The sequence below is a fragment of the Neoarius graeffei genome, chromosome 26 (genome assembly GCF_027579695.1).
Source record: "Neoarius graeffei isolate fNeoGra1 chromosome 26, fNeoGra1.pri, whole genome shotgun sequence".
NCBI classification, from domain to species: Eukaryota; Metazoa; Chordata; class Actinopteri; order Siluriformes; family Ariidae; genus Neoarius; species Neoarius graeffei.
Genome location: NC_083594.1, coordinates 44,908,286 through 44,925,835, shown reverse-complemented (window position 1 = coordinate 44,925,835; position 17,550 = coordinate 44,908,286). Strand labels below are relative to the sequence as shown.

Genomic DNA, 17,550 nt, shown 5'->3' with positions numbered 1-17,550 from the left:
CATTCTTGAAAATAAAACAGACATGTTCTTATAATCAAATATTTTTATTCCATATATATATATATATATATATATATATATATATATATATATTTGTATTTTTTTGGATTTTGTTTTCAAGTAGAGTTTTTATTTCGTCCTTGGTTGGTTCAGCAACACGCTCCACCATTTTGTTTTTCTCTACTCATGGTATATGAGCTGACATCCTAGTAGTAGAGTAGCCAATCAGAGCACACGATTGCTCATATCGAGTGAATGTGGATAGAATAAATCATTTATATTTAAAGGTTCTCAGCTTCTCAAAAGGGTATAAATCTACATACTTTGGAATCCTTTCTGATAAGGAAATACTGTTACAGACTTCTACCTAGGACACAATTCTATGGTTCGAGATTTGACCTAGAACGTCAGATTTTCTATGATTTGACACAAGTACAAATTACTTATTTTATTATTATTTTTTAAAACACTATCAGCATTATATCAACAATATTGATCAGAAGTCTTCATGTGTTTGGGGATCACTCTTGGTGGCATCTTTTTTTTTTTTCCCTTTTACCACTCAGACTCCTTAAAAAGCAAATGAACGCCCTGACTATGGCATTTGACAGAATTTCAATTCACATCAGTGTGCCATTTGCATGTCCACACATCCTTGTTGGGATGTGATTAGAGACCGGTGTTGCAGTCATGACAGGAAACAGCAAGCAATGAGCTAATTGCAAACACACACACACCTCATTCTTTTTCTCCATCTCACTCCATTCTTTCCCTTCCCCCCCTTCTGTGTCCTCCGTCCTCTCTCTCTCTCTCTCCCTTCCTCCCTCTTTAGCACTGTCTCCTTCTCCAACAGTTGAAACCCTACACTGGTATGCCTGCGAGGTCACCATGGAGACGAGGCCACTGCTATCTTTCGTCTCTGGTCTTCAGACAGCACCTACAGCATCCATAGGGCCCTAGACTGCTTTCACTCCTCCACTTACACACCACGTGTGTGTTGATTCTTGACTTTTTAATTAATATATAAGCTTAAGGTGCCGTGGTTGGCACTGTCACCTCACAGCAAGCCGGTTCTGAGTTCGAACCTGGCCTTTCTTTATGGATGTTGTCCTTGTGCCTCTGTGGGTTGGGTGCAGATTAGGGCTCGTCTAAAGTTACCCACAGGTGTGAATGGTTGTCTGTATATCAGTGTTCACCCTATGATATATCAGTGACCTGTCCAGGGTGTACCCCAGCCTCTCACCTGCAACCCACAATACATAAGCACTATTCTTAGTGTGCACGTGACGTCACGTTTATTTTCCAAAACCGGAAGTCGGCCATGTTGGATGATAACAACAACCAAGATAGTGACGCTTCACATGTGAGCTGCTGCAACGCTTTGTGATTTTCTTTGCCTTTGAAGAAAGACAATGCCTACTTTGTGTACGGGATATAATTGCGGTAATAATGCTACTCGTGACAAAGAGAAACGGTTCTTCGGAATTCCCAAAATAATTAAAAACAGCGACAAAACAGACGAAGAGCCGTCCAGAGAACGCTGTGTGCTGTGGATCAAAAACATACATCGTAAGGACTTAACTGAACAAAAAAGCTAATTACACCCACATGCATGGTGACCACTATATCTGGTAACAGTTTCTTGCTAATTAAAGAAGCAATGTTTTCTGCTGATTAAATTAACTTTTGAGCAGTGTTTCTTGAGATCGTTGAGAAAGGTTTACATGAGCGTGAACAAGCACCCTGTCATCTTTTAAAGGTAGACTGCCTTTCAGATTTTTCAAACGTAAGTCAAAAAAAGAATTTTTCTGACACCAATTATTTTTTGTTTAGTGGACCGAAAGGTACTGAATTTGAATCACAGACTTCCAATTTTATTTTAGATTTTAAAAAAATATAACAATTAATGAATTTAGAGCCACATGGCCCTAAATTCTCCGCTATTTTTTCCTGCTTCACCATGACCCGATTCAAGCTATTATGTCATGCGTCACATGGTGGGCTTTCACCGTTCGCGCAAGGCATTGTGGGATACAAATTTGAAACAGGAGAGAAAAATGGAGGATGTGAGTGTGTGAATGAAACATGAAAGACCGACTACAGTAACGGAAAGTGAGAAGGAAAGACGTTATGTTATATACGAAGGAAAGGAAACGCAGGACCAAACTAATAAATATCGGTGGTCAGCGAGCACCTCGGTGTGATCAGCTGTTTGTTTAGCGACAGAATGATGGAACTGTCAGTGCAGGGTCAAGGTAAACCTGCGCATGCATACACATACGGACGTCCTCTGTCTGCTTGAAGCAGGAATCCCCTCAAATGAAATAACTTCCCAGCCACAGAATAGCCTGATATTTTTGAGATATCACAGAAATAAACATATATCACAATGTCCAAATTTCAGAGGGAACTAAATTTCACCGATTTTATGAAATCGAAAGGCCGTCTAACTTTAATTGTTTGGTGAGAAGACTACCAACCCGGCCAGACACAAAGAAATTGTCGGCATCACAGCTCTTATACGCCTTCATTTGTGCGTTGGTTGTCCACGAGGTTTGTAGAATGAGATAGTTCACAGTATCAGGGTATTCAATCGGTGGTAATGATGCAAAATCCTCTGGATAATCGGACGGCTTTAACATATACTGGTCAAAGCCACAAATTTCAACTTTTTCTCTGAATCTTGACTTGGCAGAGGACTCCAGAGAATCATAATATTTCTAGAAAGTCAGATATGCATCACAGTTATTGTTCGCATGAGACAGCATTTTGGATTTGTATATCATCCAACAAGGCAGCACGGTGGTGTAGTGGTTAGCGCTGTCGCCTCATAGCAAGAAGGTCCTGGGTTTGAGCCCAGTGGCCGGCGAGGGCCTTTCTGTGTGGAGTTTGCATGTTCTCCCCGTGTCTGCATGGGTTTCCTCCGGGTGCTCCAGTTTCCTCCACAGTCCAAAGACATGCAGGTTAGGCTAATTGGTGGCTCTAAATTGACCGTAGATGTGAGCGCGAATGGTTGTTTGTCTCTGTGTCAGCACTGTGATGACCTGGCGACTTGTCCAGGATGTACCCCACCTCTCGCCCATAGTGAGCTGGGATAGGCTCCAGCTTGCCTGCGACCCTGTAGAACAGCAGACATCCCAAGTCTCCCGGAAGTTCCGGGAGTCTCCCACATATTGATAGCAGCTCCCTGATGCCCGCAAATTACATACAATCTCACGGAATCTAGAGCAAGCGAGCAAGCTTCATCCCGAACCGACCAGATGCAAACTTGCGTACGTCACAATAACAGGCCCATGCAGCCTGTGGTGTGGTGGCACACTATCGAGTAGGGTAGAGTGCAGTTTGGGATGCGGTCAATTTCACAACGCGTATTTCCGGCTTAAGAAAAAAAGAACAAAAAACAAGTGTACGCGCGTGCCCTCTTCTGGTTCATATGTGTGTATACGCGCTTACAATGTGGCGGCAACGGCACGTGAAGCACGTTTTCTCCCGCCTCTGCGTGCGCTGTTGGGCCAAAGCAGTGGAGAGGAGAAGAGATGAACCGGCCGCCATCTTCCATGCGCTTCTCCTTCTCACAATGATTCAGTCAGTCAGTGCATAGGAGCAGGAGCGTCATGGCAGAGGCAGAGTGGCCCAAGAAACTAAAATATAATGGCCCTTTTCCACTACCCTTTTTCAGCTCACTTCAGCTCGCTTCAGCCCGACACGGCTCGCGTTTCGACTACCAAAGAACAACACGACTCGGCTCACTTCAGCCCTGCTTAGCCGCTAAAACTCGCACCGTTTTGGAGTGGGGCTGAAGCGAGCCAAAGCGAGACGAGTGAGGCTGGGGGCGTGAGGAGACACTCCCCTGTGCACTGATTGGTGAGGAGGAGTGTCCTCACATGCCCACACACGCCCCGCGAGCACGCTGGGATCTGTAAACACCGTAAACCCGGAAGAAGAATAATTACGAATTACGAGAATTTCTGAAGCCTTATGCGCCTCGCCTCATCTATACGCTCTTGCCAGTATCTGTTGGCGTTGTCGGTGACAACAAGCCACAGCACCAAGATCAGCAACACTAACGACTCCATGTTTATTGTTTACTATTCGGGTCGTGAGACTACTGCTTAAAAGCTCACTGATGTCACTGTTTGCGCTGCTTAACGACATCACGTGACGTCCACCCACTTTTGCTAACTCCACCCAATGTGTCCACCCACTTCCAGCCAGCACGGTTCAGCGCGGTTGTAGTCGAAATGCAACTCCAACAGCCCCACTCAGCTCGACTCAGCCCAACTCACAACTCAGCACGGCACGGCTCAGCCCGACTCAGCCGCGTTTGTAGTGGAAAAGCGGCATAAGACACATTTTACATCGGGGGGGGAACCTCCCTCAAATGAATTTTGTCAGGTTGGGATGTCTGGAGGGCGTTACGGTGGTGTAGTGGTTAGCACTGTCGCCTCACAGCAAGAAGGTCCTGGGTTCAAGCCCAGTGGCCAACGAGGGCCTTTCTGTGTAGAATTTGCATGTTCTCCCTGTGTCTGTGTGGGTTTCCTCCAGGTGCTCTGGTTTCCCCCACAGTCCAAAGGCATGCAGGTTAGGCTAATTAGTGGCTCTAAATTGTAGGTGTGAATGTGAGTGTGAACGGTTGTCTGTGTCTAATGCCGCTTTTCCACTACCAACGCGGCTGAGTTGGGCTGAGCCGTGCCGTGCTGAGTTGGGCTGAGTCGGGCTGAGCGGGGCTGTTGGAGTTGCATTTCGACTACAACCGCGCTGAACCGTGCTGGCTGGAAGTGGGTGGACACATTGGGTGGAGTTAGCGAAAGTGGGTGGACGCCACGTGATGTCGTTAGGCAGCGCAAACAGTGACATCAGTGACCTTTTAAGCGGTAGTCTCACGACCCGGATAGTAAACAATAAACATGGAGGACATGGAGTCGTTAGTGTTGCTGGTCTTGGTGCTGTGGCTTGTCACCGACAACGCCAACAGATACTGGCAAGAGCGTATAGATGAGGCGAGGCGCATAAGGCTTCAGAAATTCTCGTAATTCTTCTTTTTCCGGGTTTACAGTGTTTACAGATCCCAGCATGCTTGCGGGGCGTGTGTGGGCATGTGAGGACACTCCTCCTCACCAATCAGTGCATAGGGGAGTGTCTCCTCATGCCCCTAGCCCCACTCGGCTCGCATCAGTCCCACTCCAAAACCGTGCGAGTTTTGGGTGCTGAGTAGAGCTGAAGCGAGCTGAGTCGTGCTGCTCTGAGGTAGTCGAAACGTGAGCCGTGTCGGGCTGAAGTGAGCTGAAAAAGGGTAATGGAAAAGGGCCATATGTGTCAGCCCTGCAATGACCTGGTGACTTGTCCAGGGCGTACCCCGCCTCTCGTCCTTAGTCAGCTGGGATAGGCTCCAGCTTGCCTGTGACCCTGTAGAACAGGATAAGCGGCTACGGGTAATAGATGGATGGATGGATGGATGGATGGATGGATGGATGGATGGATATCATCCAACATGGTGGCGGGTGCATTACATCACAGTGTTTTGTCATGTGGTTGCACACGAAAATGAACGTATAAGCTTTACTGTATTCAAAGAGAAGAAGAAGAAGCCTTTATTTGTCACATGCACACTCAAGCACACAGTGAGATTCATCCTCTGCATTTAACCCATCTGAAGCAGTGAACACACGCACGCACACACACACACACACACACAGAGCAGTGGGCAGCCATACTACAGCGCCCGGGGAGCAGTTAGGGGTCAGGTACCTTTCTCAAGGACACTTCAGCCCAAGGCTGCCCCATGTTAACCTAACCGCATGTCTTTGAACTGTGGGGGGAACCCACGCAGACATGACGAGAACATGCAAACTCCACACAGAAAGGCCCCTGTCGGCCATAGGGCTCAAACCCAGAACCTTCTTGCTGCGAGGCGACAGTGCTAACCACTACACCACCGTGCCACCCCTATCAAAGGCCTTATCAAAGATTTATTATGTAAGCTTGTATGCGTTTTATTATTTACTTTTCCAAAAGCATCTACAAGACAGCAACAAAAAAAAAACTAGAAAATCACTCTGAGAGCACAGACCTCCACCAAGAATCCTTTAAAAAAATCCGGGATCCAGAAGGTGATCCGGATCACCGCAAAAATTTAATGGATTGTTACTTGTGCCCAGTCACACCTCTGGAAAAAATTTCAGAGCAATCCGTTCATAACTTTTTCCGTAATGTTGCTAACAAACAAACAAACAAACAAACGCTACCGAAAACATAACCTCCTTGGCAGAGGTAATTAAAATTCAGCACATAGTTCATCCAACAGGCGGCACGGTGGTGTAGTGGTTAGAGCTGTCGCCTCACGGCAAGAAGGTCCGGGTTCGAGCCCCGTGGCCGGCGAGGGCCTTTCTGTGTGGAGTTTGCATGTTGTCCGCATGGGTTTCCTCCGGGTGCTCTGGTTTCCCCCACAGTCAAAAGACATGCAGGTTAGGTTAACTGGTGACTCTAGGGTGGGGTTTACATTAGACCGTATCAGCGGATCATCAGATTAACGTTTTTAAAACGATTAGCGTGCACACAGCAACACCAATACACGATTCGCGTGCACACAGCAACACCAATACACGGATACGCTCGGCTCCGCAGGCATCCTGCGCTCCAAATCACTCCGCCCTGAACAGCGAGTACCCTCTGGAGGGTGCGCACTCCGGCCCTGCGCAGCTCACAGAGCGCGCGAGTATAGCGCATGAACAGTGATTTGGGACTGAGCCGCTGTGTGTGTGATCTCAGTGCATATCACTTACCAAAAGGGGAGTCCCATATACGATTCGTACATTGGGGGAGTGCCTGTTAGAGAGCGCACTTGTCCTGGGCCATCGGCATAGTGAGGTAGGGTGGCCAGTTCCTTTCCTCACCGCCTTTTAACTTCCCCAGTGTTTCCACCAGGTCCCCATTCACTGCTGGGTGGACAGGGAGCGAGCCCCAGATCCCCGTCGAGCCGAGGCTCGAACCAGGGACCGTTCGCTTAGCGGTCAAGCGCTCTAACCACTTGGCCACCTGCGCTCCATATCACTTAGCACTTGCAAGTGGAAGGATGGCAAGCCTAAAGACAATCATAACTACACAATGGGCAGTATTTGCATCAGTATTTGCAGTATTTTCATACTTTTATACTCTTTAATGAAAGGTGATACAAGGCGGAAGTCCGCACCGTTTTTCAGCAGTCGCGTCACATGACCAATGCCAGTGAATCAGGAAGGTGGATGTCACAGTGACGTTGTCCAATGACGACGCCAGCTAGAGCTCAGCACAGCGTATCTGCGTATTCTCAATGTTTACACAGCACCGGACCAGACACGATCTGGATTGAATACGTGGACCCTGGCGGATTCCCGTTTCCTGGCGTTTTAATGTAAACGGACAGTGCATCCGCGAAGAAAACGAGACAGATACGGTCTAATGTAAACTTGGCCTAAATTGAGCGTAGGTGTGAATGTGAGTGTGAATGGTTGTCTGTGTCTATGTGTCAGCCCTGTGATGACCTGGTGACTTGTCCAGGGTGTACCCCGCCTTTCGCCCGTAGTCAGCTGGGATAGGCTCCAGCTTGCCTGCGACCCTGTAGAACAGGATAAAGCGGCTACAGATAATGAGATGAGATGATCCGCATTACGTCACAGTGTTTTGTCACGTGGTTGCACATGAACATGAACAGAGGCCTTATCAAAGATTTATTATGTAAGCTTGTATGATTTTTATTACTTAGTTTTCCAAAAGCATGTACAAGACAAAAAAAACACCGATGAAATACATAATTAAAATTCAGCACATAGTTCAACAAGTTCATCACACACACACACACGCTGAGAGAACACTGGGCCTACGTGCTCCTCCGGGTGTGCTAAAAATAAACGTACTATATTTTTTTCTTGTAATATCGCTACAACTTCCCATCTCCTCGTGCCTCTTTTCGATAATATGAGTGGCGCTCGTGAACTTGTAGTTCAGCCTGCAGGTGCTGTGTGGAGAATCTATGAGGTAGAGAACTACATTACCCAGAATGCACCCGACTCCACTCGGAGCAAAGGCTTCTCTGTGCGCTCTGGGAGTGTTTCCCATTTAAAACAAACACAGCTCGTGCGGAAGATGGCGGAGCGCCTCGAAGTGGCTTAAAGGAAATCGCTGTGTGTTTTGGAACTGGACGCGTTTAAACCCGGTAAGTGATCGCGATATGATGTTTAAAAAAAACCCGGAAACATTTCAGATTTCCATCTTGCCCTTTGTGTGAAGTTGCATGTAATTTTTTAAAATTATTATTTTTATTATTATGATAATTTTACGTCGCTTGCTTGCCATCCGCGCGCGAGCTCTTCACTCACTCACTCACTCACGAGCACTAAACCGAACACAATGCGCTGCTTCTTCCTCTCCACACTGCTGCGTGTTGCTCTCACATGCACTGGATTATTATGATTTTTAAAAATTATTATTATTGTGCTTTTTTTTTTCTTCCATCCGATCTTTCCGTCTTCAGTGAAAGTGAAAGCACTGAAAAACGGCGCTTTACAAAACAAACTTCTTTCACTCTTCTTTAGTGCACATCTCTTTATTCCCTATTAAACACTATCACAACCCTCACACACTTTCTTTCTTTTTATACACCATTCCCTGGGGCTCGTCCTGATCATTCATCCCTGATCTTAGATTTCTACAATATCTCGACCAGGAAGTTGTTTCAAAGCGATTTAAACACAAACACACACACACACACCAAAAAAAAAAAAAAATCAGCATGAAGTTGTGGGCAGCAGGTTTATAAAGCCTGTGTGTGAGATCAGGCTTCTTCAACATGACTTGTCCTTTTTAATAAACAAAACAGACTTTTATTAAGATTCATATTTTATTAGACCTTTGAAAAAATTCTCAAGTGTTTAAATAAACCTGGATTGAATATGACTTCCGGTATAAACCTGTATGTATATGTGTGTGTATATATATATATATGTGTGTATGTGTGTATGTGTATGTATGTATGTGTATGTATGTATATGTGTGTGTGTGTGTGTATATATAGTGTGTATTAGTGTGTGTGTTTTGCTCTCTATTTTTTTATATATACACACAGTGTGTTTCTCTCTCTCTCATATATATATATATATATATAGTGTGTTTTGCTCTCTCTATTTTTTATATATACACACAATCTATCTATCTATCTATCTATCTATCTATCTATCTATCTATCTATCTATAATATACATACATACACACATGCAGTGTCTCTCTCTCTCTCTCTCTCTCTCTCTCTCTCTCTCTCTCTCTATATATATATATATATATATATATATATATATATAAACCACACACTGTATATATTATAGAGAGAGCGAAACAGTGTGTGTGTATATATATATATATATATATATATATATATATATATATATATATATATATATATATATGTGTGTATACACACACTGTTTCGCTCTCTCTATAATATATACAGTGTGTGGTTTATATATATATATATATATAAGTGTTTTTCTCTCTATATATATTTTTATATATACACACTCTATCTATCTATCTATCTATCTATCTATCTATCTATCTATCTATCTATCTACCTACCTATCTATAATATACATACATACACTACATACACACACGCAGTCTCTCTCTCTCTCTCTCTCTCTCTATATATATATATATATATATATATATATATATATATATATATATATATATATATATATATATATAAAAATAGAGAGAGCGAAACACAGTGTGTTTCTCTCATATATAATTTTTATATATTTTTTAATCTATAGCAGCAGATTTAAAAAGCCTGCGTGAGAGATCAGGCTTCTTCAACATGACTTGTCCTTTTTAATAAACAAAACAGACTTTTATTAAGATTCATATTTTATTAGACCTTTGAAAAAATTCTCAAGTGTTTTAAATAAACCTGGATTGAATATGACTTCCGGTATAAACCTGTAAGAGTGTGTGTGTGTGCGCAAGAAAACTGGTCAACAGTCTTTAATAGATCATTGATTGTGACACTAGAGCTGTAGTTTTTGTTTTTAGATTATTGTTGGTTTAGGTGAACAGAAAGGAATGTGACAGATGGGTATGAAGTGTGTGTGTGTGGGGGGGGCTTTCAAAACCTGACTCTGTAAAATACTGTTTTTATTTATTTAAAATTAAAACAAAAAATGGACCAGAATCACAACTGAGATTCGTTCGCACACTAACATTCTTCGTATGTGTTATGAGTTTCTGTTGACGTCCTTGTTCTCTTCCTCGTTTTATATGACGGTCATTCACACTAGCGGTAGCACTGAGATTCAGTAATTAATAAGCTGTAACATGTAGTTACTAATAAACATACTAGTACGTAACACACAATGCATTGCTGATGCATCAGGCTGTCTTTCTTTCTCTTTGTGTGTGTGTGTTTTTTTTTTTTTTTCTCTCTTTTCCTCCCTCTCCCTGTGATTGCCTGTCTTATCAGTGACACATGGAGGTGCAGATAGATGACGCCTTGCTGCTGTCCTGAAGGAAGCACTGTCAGGAAGATGTACAGGACTGGCAGTTTTTTTGTACACACCATCCTTTATAGATATCGGTGATTCACTTTGGTTTTCAGGATCATGAAGAATGGACTCAAATAGACGTTTGACTAATATGGCTGATTAGATTTGTCACTTATAAGGGGAGAAAAAAAAAACAACCAAGTCACGCTTGCCCTTGCAGTTGCTTTTCCAGTCTGCTTCGTTGACATATTTAGCATCTCGCGTTAGAAGTTTTCAATAAGTGATAAGCCACAAATGTGTGTTCGCAATTTTTCTATTGTTATTGCGATCACGTCTGAAGGATGAGATAAAAAGGGATTGTCCATATATGCATGCATGCACGCACACACAGAGTGAACCATGTGCTTCTCTCGGTGTGTGGGAAAAGACCCTCTGAACTCTTCCTCGCACTGACCGCAAGCAGAGTCCCCCTCCTCCCTCCTTCTCTCGCCTTTATCTCGTCTTTTCTCTCTGTCCCTCTCACACTCGCAGGGGTGTCAGGCTGCATTAACTATGAATCAATCTTGTGTCCGACTCTTTGACTGTAGCTGGGGGTCGGTGGCTGAGGGCGTTCGTCGATGCGGCGTCCTCCTCCACCTCCGTGCGCTTACCGTGCATTCTGTCACTCATTAACGCTACTCTTCTCTCTAGGGACAGAGTAGGTTTCTGTGTTAGTTTCAGCTTGCAGCAGATAGACCAGTTTTTTGGTGTTGCGTCAACACGGTAGGAACACACCCGATCGAAACGTAGCATGGAGGGTGCACGGGGTTCTGTGCTTTCGTGTAACGGTGCTGCTAATTTTGTGTGTTTAGGTGCTCTCGGGATGATATGTTCTGGTCTGGAGTTTAAGGCCTGATCGTGATCGTGATTGTGGTCGAGACTAAAAGAGTGCAGTGTGAAAAGTGGATGTCTCATCACCTCTGTTTGGCACACTGTCTTTTGTCGACGTACGCTTTTTCCACCAGTGCTGTTCGAGAGCTTGAATTGGTGGCATTCTTTCAGTGTGGAGTCAGAGCTTGTTTGTGTGTGTGTGTGTGTGTGTGTGAGTCAGAGGGTGAGTGAGTGAGAAAGAGAGAAAATAGTGTGCATGCAAGACAATTGCTTCGAAAGAGGAGGGCATATTGGGTGCATGTTTGTGTGTGCGTGTTAAAATTAGGGTGTGCAGTGTGGCTATGGAAGGGTTGCTGATGACAGTGTGCTAAAACAACAGCTTGATTGTTGCCCCAATTGAAATCTGATACCTTGGCCTTGGTGGTGGCTTTTCGCCTCAGGCTAGTTAAAGGTGTTGCAGAGCGCTGGGGCTCTTAGAACTCTTTCACTCTTGTGATCTCAACCGCTTAGGCCTTTTATTTTTTTAAAAAAGCTATATTCCAGCATTTTTTTTTTGCTTCAAAAAACAGATTTGGTGCATGCTTCTACTGAATTTCAAAATAATAAAAATCTCTCCTACTCTTCTACGTTGCATGGACAGCATAATTACATTTTGGAAACTTTACTGCAGCACGAATGCATTAGCGCAATCTTCTCCAAAACTTATTATTATATTCATGTCAGGCTCAGATATAACTTGGTTGGAACAATCTTCCCAGCCTGCACTTATTTGAATGTTATTTGAAATATCTATATTCCACACATCCATATGAAACCACAACTGCTTCCTTTTATAGAGCGTTTTTCCGCCACACAATGCAGTATGGCCAGGTATGCTTATAAATCCAGCCTTTTTTTTTTTTTTCCATTGCTAAGTGACTCTTACTGTAACTAAGTTCCCGTTCTGAATTTGGTTCCACTTCCTGCCTAGACACCAAATAAGGACGTGTGGGTGAAGCATGAATTTGTATGGACTTCTGCTTCGTCAAAGACAATTGCACAGAAATCGTAGGTTGTATGAATAGATAGATAGATAGATAGATAGATAGATAGATAGATAGATAGATAGATAGATAGATAGATGAATGAATGCTGGATCAAAGGTTACATTGTATAAGACGATGCCGGTTAAATCTTGGTCATATATGGTGCTACACTGTGTAGTCAGTTAGGTTTTAGCAGCAAAAAAAAAAAAGCCCAACAAAAAAACGCATGGACGGTATGGAAATGAAGCCAACATTCTTCTGCCATGTTGTCAAATTTGAAGAGAAGAAGAAGCCTTTGTCACATGCACAGTGAAATTTGTCCCCTGCATTTGAAGCAGTGAACACACACACATATACCCAGAGCAGTGGGCAGCTATGCTACAGCGCCCGGGGAGCAGTTGGGGGTTAGGTGCCTTGCTCAAGGGCACTTCAGCTTAACCGTCTGAGGGAAACCGGAGCACCCGAAGGAAACCCACGCAGACACGGTGAGAACATGCAAACTCCACGCAGAAAGGCCCCCATCAGCCGCTGGGCTTGAACCCAGAACCTTCCTTCTTGCCCCTTTTCCACCAAAGCAGTTCCAGGGCTGGTTCAGGGCCAGTGCTTAGTTTGGAACCGGGTTTTCTGTTTCCACTGACAAAGAACTGGCTCTGGGACCAGAAAAACCGGTTCCAGGCTAGCACCAACTCTCTGCTGGGCCAGAGGAAAGAACCGCTTACGTCAGCGGGAGGGCGGAGTTGTTAAGACCAACAACAATAACAAGACCGCGAAAGATCGCCATTTTTAAGCGACGAGAAGCAGCAGCTGTACAAACGCGAAGTCATTTATTATTATTGTTGTTGTTGCTGCTGCTGCTTCCTCCGTGTTGTTTTTGTTTCGATATTCACGCCAAGGTTTATGCAAACGTAGCGACGTAACTGACGTATACAGCGACGTAACTGACGTATACAGCGACGTAATGACGTGGCTTCGCTTAGCACCGCGAGCTATAGAAAAGCAAACTGGTTCTCAGCTGGCTTGCAAGTTGAACGAGTTGTGAACCAGCACTGGCCCTGAACCAGCCCTGGAACTGATTTGGTGGAAAAGGGGTATCTGTGAGGTGACAGTGCTAATCACTACACCACCGTGCTGCTTCTTATGATATAGGAGAATAATGTTTTAAAAATGATTTCTGGGGTAAAATGTTTTGTGCAGATATCAGCATAGGGAAAACTAACCATTTGAACTGGACAATGCAAATGGAAAGAGAAGCAATGGTTTTGACAAGAAAATTGACCTGGAAAATCGGCTGTTTTGTCATTGAAACCTACCAGCAGGGGGCGCTAGACCTGTTATCACGTTTTAGAAATGTTGCGCTGTCCTTTTTTTCCATTTTAAGATGCTCCTGCAATACAATATTGCTAACGTTGACATTTTAGACCAGGAGGGGTCAATGTGTTAAGGTCCCGTTAGGTACGTTTCCTTCCTTACAAAGAAAGTAACATGACTGAATGGCGATGAAAGTTACTTTCTAAAGTTTAACTGTTAGTGATTAGTTCATAGCTATAAATAAGACACGTTTCCTTTTTAAACTAGAGCCATAGATTCTGAACAGATACACATTCTTTGAAGTGCATAATATATGCGTACTTTTGTCTAATCGTCTTTCAACATTTTGTTTCCATCGCTGACTCTTTGCAAGCCATGTTGTCCCTTCATGAATCTGATTTTTACCTAAATGCACGTGATTTGCTGTGAAAGAAGACAAGAAAACTTTAGTTTTCTAAAGTCACCGAACTACAATCCGGTTTATTTTTGTCCCCTGCTGGCCGAAAGGCCTGAAGGGGGATTATGTCGTGGCGTTGGCTGTCCGTCCCAGGAAGGGTCTTTGTCATTGAAACCTACTGAAACCTTCTGAAAGCGACTCCTCTCTCAGTTTTTGGAAGAACTTCACAAAACTTGGCAGGATTCTTTTTTTACATGTCACTAATACGCATATTGCAATTTCGTTCAATTCAGTCGCATTTTACCAGAGTTATGGCCTAGTTGCCAGAGGGAGATATTGTGCTCTCAGAGCACTCGTTTTCATATGCTGATTTGTTCTCTTGTGTTGTTTTTGTGTGCTCGGTTCGAGCCGATGAAATACCTTGCTGGATCTACATCTGGACAGAGTCGATCAGTTGATAGCCCTTCTTTTAGACACGGGTTCTAGCAGTGTTCACGTTCTGAAATTTGTGACATCGCCAGAACTTGTTTGATCGCAAAGACTGTAAATCAAGCGCTGGTGAACACTTAAGCAACTTAAGACCCCTGATTTTAACCCGCCACCAAGAAATTTAAATTCTTTAAATTCTCAAACAGAAGGCTGGGACAAAAATCAGACGTATAAAGCCGCGATTTGACAATTAAATTATAGCTAGCTAGGATCACTTTTTTGCCAGACATGGCAATCTTCAGTAGTTGGAGTTTGATAACATTCCTATTAAATACAATGGGGGGGATCCTGAAGTTCTATTTGCTTGGTTCTCGATATATGAAGCACCAAATGCTCTGGAAAAACTTAAATCCAGACTGTGAAGCTCCTCCATTGTTGCTGCTATTATCATCGTTTAGTCTTAACCCTCGCATTGTGTGAGAAACAGCCTGCAGAAAACTCCACCCACATTCACAGGTACAGTTATGCAACTGGAAATGAACACCGGAATCCGGAAAGTTCTGGATTGAAGTCATTTTCCCTTCTGTGCCACGCTTTCTGATGGGAGGAGCAAACTGAAGACACCTAAAGCTTGTATAGCTATAACGCTGGCTATCAAAGTAATTACAACTTTTGAAAATTGTTTAAGAGCGTGTAGAAATATTCAGTTACAGGAGATGTGATAGCCATTAGACATGGCGACTTTTCATGGTCTACACTTGGCTCGAGGTAAGGAAGCACCAAGCATAGCGAAACCTGTTCACCGAGTGGAGATTTAAAATTTTTTCATGCCATATCATCCAAAATGATCAGCGTCCATGAATAGTAGACATTTCTGCTTTGATTCGTCTAGTGGTTACCATGGTTTCCTTGTTGGTGCTTAGCTGTCGCAGTGGCCGTCTTCACGTTCGTCTGCGCAGACTGTTGCGTTTATTATACTCCGTAAACCAATCTGATCAAGATGGCTAATATAAGAGTAAATTAATTAGCATATTTATTATTGGTTACCTATAATCAACATGTGTACCGTCATTCTCTTTTACATAGCATTTTGAATGTTGCATGCAAGTGAAGGCTTGAGGGTCAAATGGGTAAATCTTAATCCTTTCATACTTCCGGATGTAGATTTAGATCCTTAATGAACAGCCCAGAGGAAAACAATGGCAAGGAAAGGACATGAGGACAAAACCTTGAGAGGAACAAGCCTCCAAAGGGAACTCGTCTTCTTCTGTGTGACACCAAATAGTGGGATACTGAAATACTTAGAATCCAAGTATTGTTGTCAGCGTTTGTATGATTACAGCAGCAGTTCTTCAGTACAAGTCTACAGTTGACAAAGGCTACGTTCACACTGCAGGCTGAAGTGACTCAAATCCGATCTTTTCGCCCATATGTGACCTGTATCCGATCTTTTATTGACAATATGAACGACACAGATCCGATTTTTTCAAATCCGACCCAGGCCGTTTGGATATGTGGTGCTAATTCCGATTCCTATCCGCTCTTTTCATATGCGACTTCAGTCTGAACCGCCAGGTCGCATTCATCCGACTTTCACGTCATCAACAAGCCACAAACGTCACTATTCTGCGCTGAAGTAGGCGGCGGGTCTCTCAAAAAAGTTACAACAACATGGCGCATAATCACGGGCGCAGATAGAGGGTGGGACGAGTCATATTTAAATTCACCTCGTTCGGTCCCCCCCACTTATAGGGAGGAAAAAAACGTCTATGCTGTCTTTCTTTGCATAAGGCAAACCTCACGGAAAAATCAAAAGACTAATTACCATTCGGTTTATTGAGGTGCACAGCAGTGTATACATATAGTTGCAACAACTCACATAAAACAAAACAAAGACTGATATTCGGTTGGTTGAGCTGCGCAGACTGCACAGGTTGCGAGCTCGAGCTTGGTTGCTATGGTTACTAACAACAAGTTTGACAGGCATATCGGGGTTGGGGTTGGTTTGCTGGCAGCTTTGTCCCCCCCCAGTTCAAAAAACGTATCTGCGCCCCTGCGCATGACATCAATGCGAGAGACGCTTCGGGCTGTGAAGGTTCTGAATCTTCTCAATGGAAGGACGCAGAGGTTGGGGAGCTGATTTCCATTTGGGGGGATGCAGCTATTCAAGCTAGATTGGATGAGTCATACCGCAACCGGGCGGTTTTACTTCCGTAAACACTGGCCATGCTCACTGCGTGTGACGTCGTCGTATCCTGCAGTGCGCATGCGGAACACTTTTAGGTCGCTTTTCGTTCATACTGAGGATCACATACAAGTCGCATATATTTGTTAATGTGAACGACCTCACAAAAAAATCGGATTTCACAAAAAAATCGGAATTGAGCATTAAGCCTTGCAGTGTGAACGTAGCGTTAGTTGAATCTTAGATGTCAGTTTCTTTGACGCAATTCTTGTTGCACGGTGTCCTAATTTCACCCTTGTCTTGCTAGCTTCAGCACAAAGGTGTAGAAGGAACAGGGTGCAGTTAACAGGATAATTACTGGTTAGTGTGCAAGAAAACAAAATCAACTTTGCATAAACAAATGTTCAGCTGAAAGCTGACTGAAAAGAACAGGGACACAGCCAAGAAACAGCCTCTAGCTAGGTTACAGACAGCATAGCTATTTACAGTGGGGCAAAAAAGTATTTAGTCAGTCACCAATTGTGCAAGTTCTCCCACTTAAAAAGATGAGAGGCCTGTAATTTTCATCATAGGTATACCTCAACTATGAGAGACAGAATGAGAAAAAAAAATCCAGAAAATCACATTGTCTGATTTTTAAAGAATTTATTTGCAAATTATGGTGGAAAATAAGTATTTGGTCAATAACAAAAGTTCATCTCAATACTTTGTTATATACCCTTTGTTGGCAATGACAGAGGTCAAACGTTTTCTGTAAGTCTTCACAAGGTTTTCACACACTGTTGCTGGTATTTTGGCCCATTCCTCCATGCAGATCTCCTC

General features: G+C 43.5%; 1 protein-coding gene across 2 annotated transcripts in view; it reads left to right on the top strand.

The window, feature by feature from the left end:
• Positions 1 to 8,101: 8,101 nt before the first annotated feature.
• The window catches only part of ncoa3 (nuclear receptor coactivator 3), a 63,884-nt gene continuing 54,435 nt past the window's right edge, over positions 8,102 to 17,550 (top strand). The window contains exons 1-2 of one of the 2 annotated variants that reach the window (XM_060910402.1): positions 8,105 to 8,191; positions 10,493 to 10,606. The gene's annotated coding sequence lies outside the window, so the exon portion shown is untranslated. Of the gene's footprint in view, positions 8,192 to 10,492; positions 10,607 to 17,550 lie in introns of both variants that reach the window. The other variant, XM_060910401.1, reaches the window with a different exon arrangement.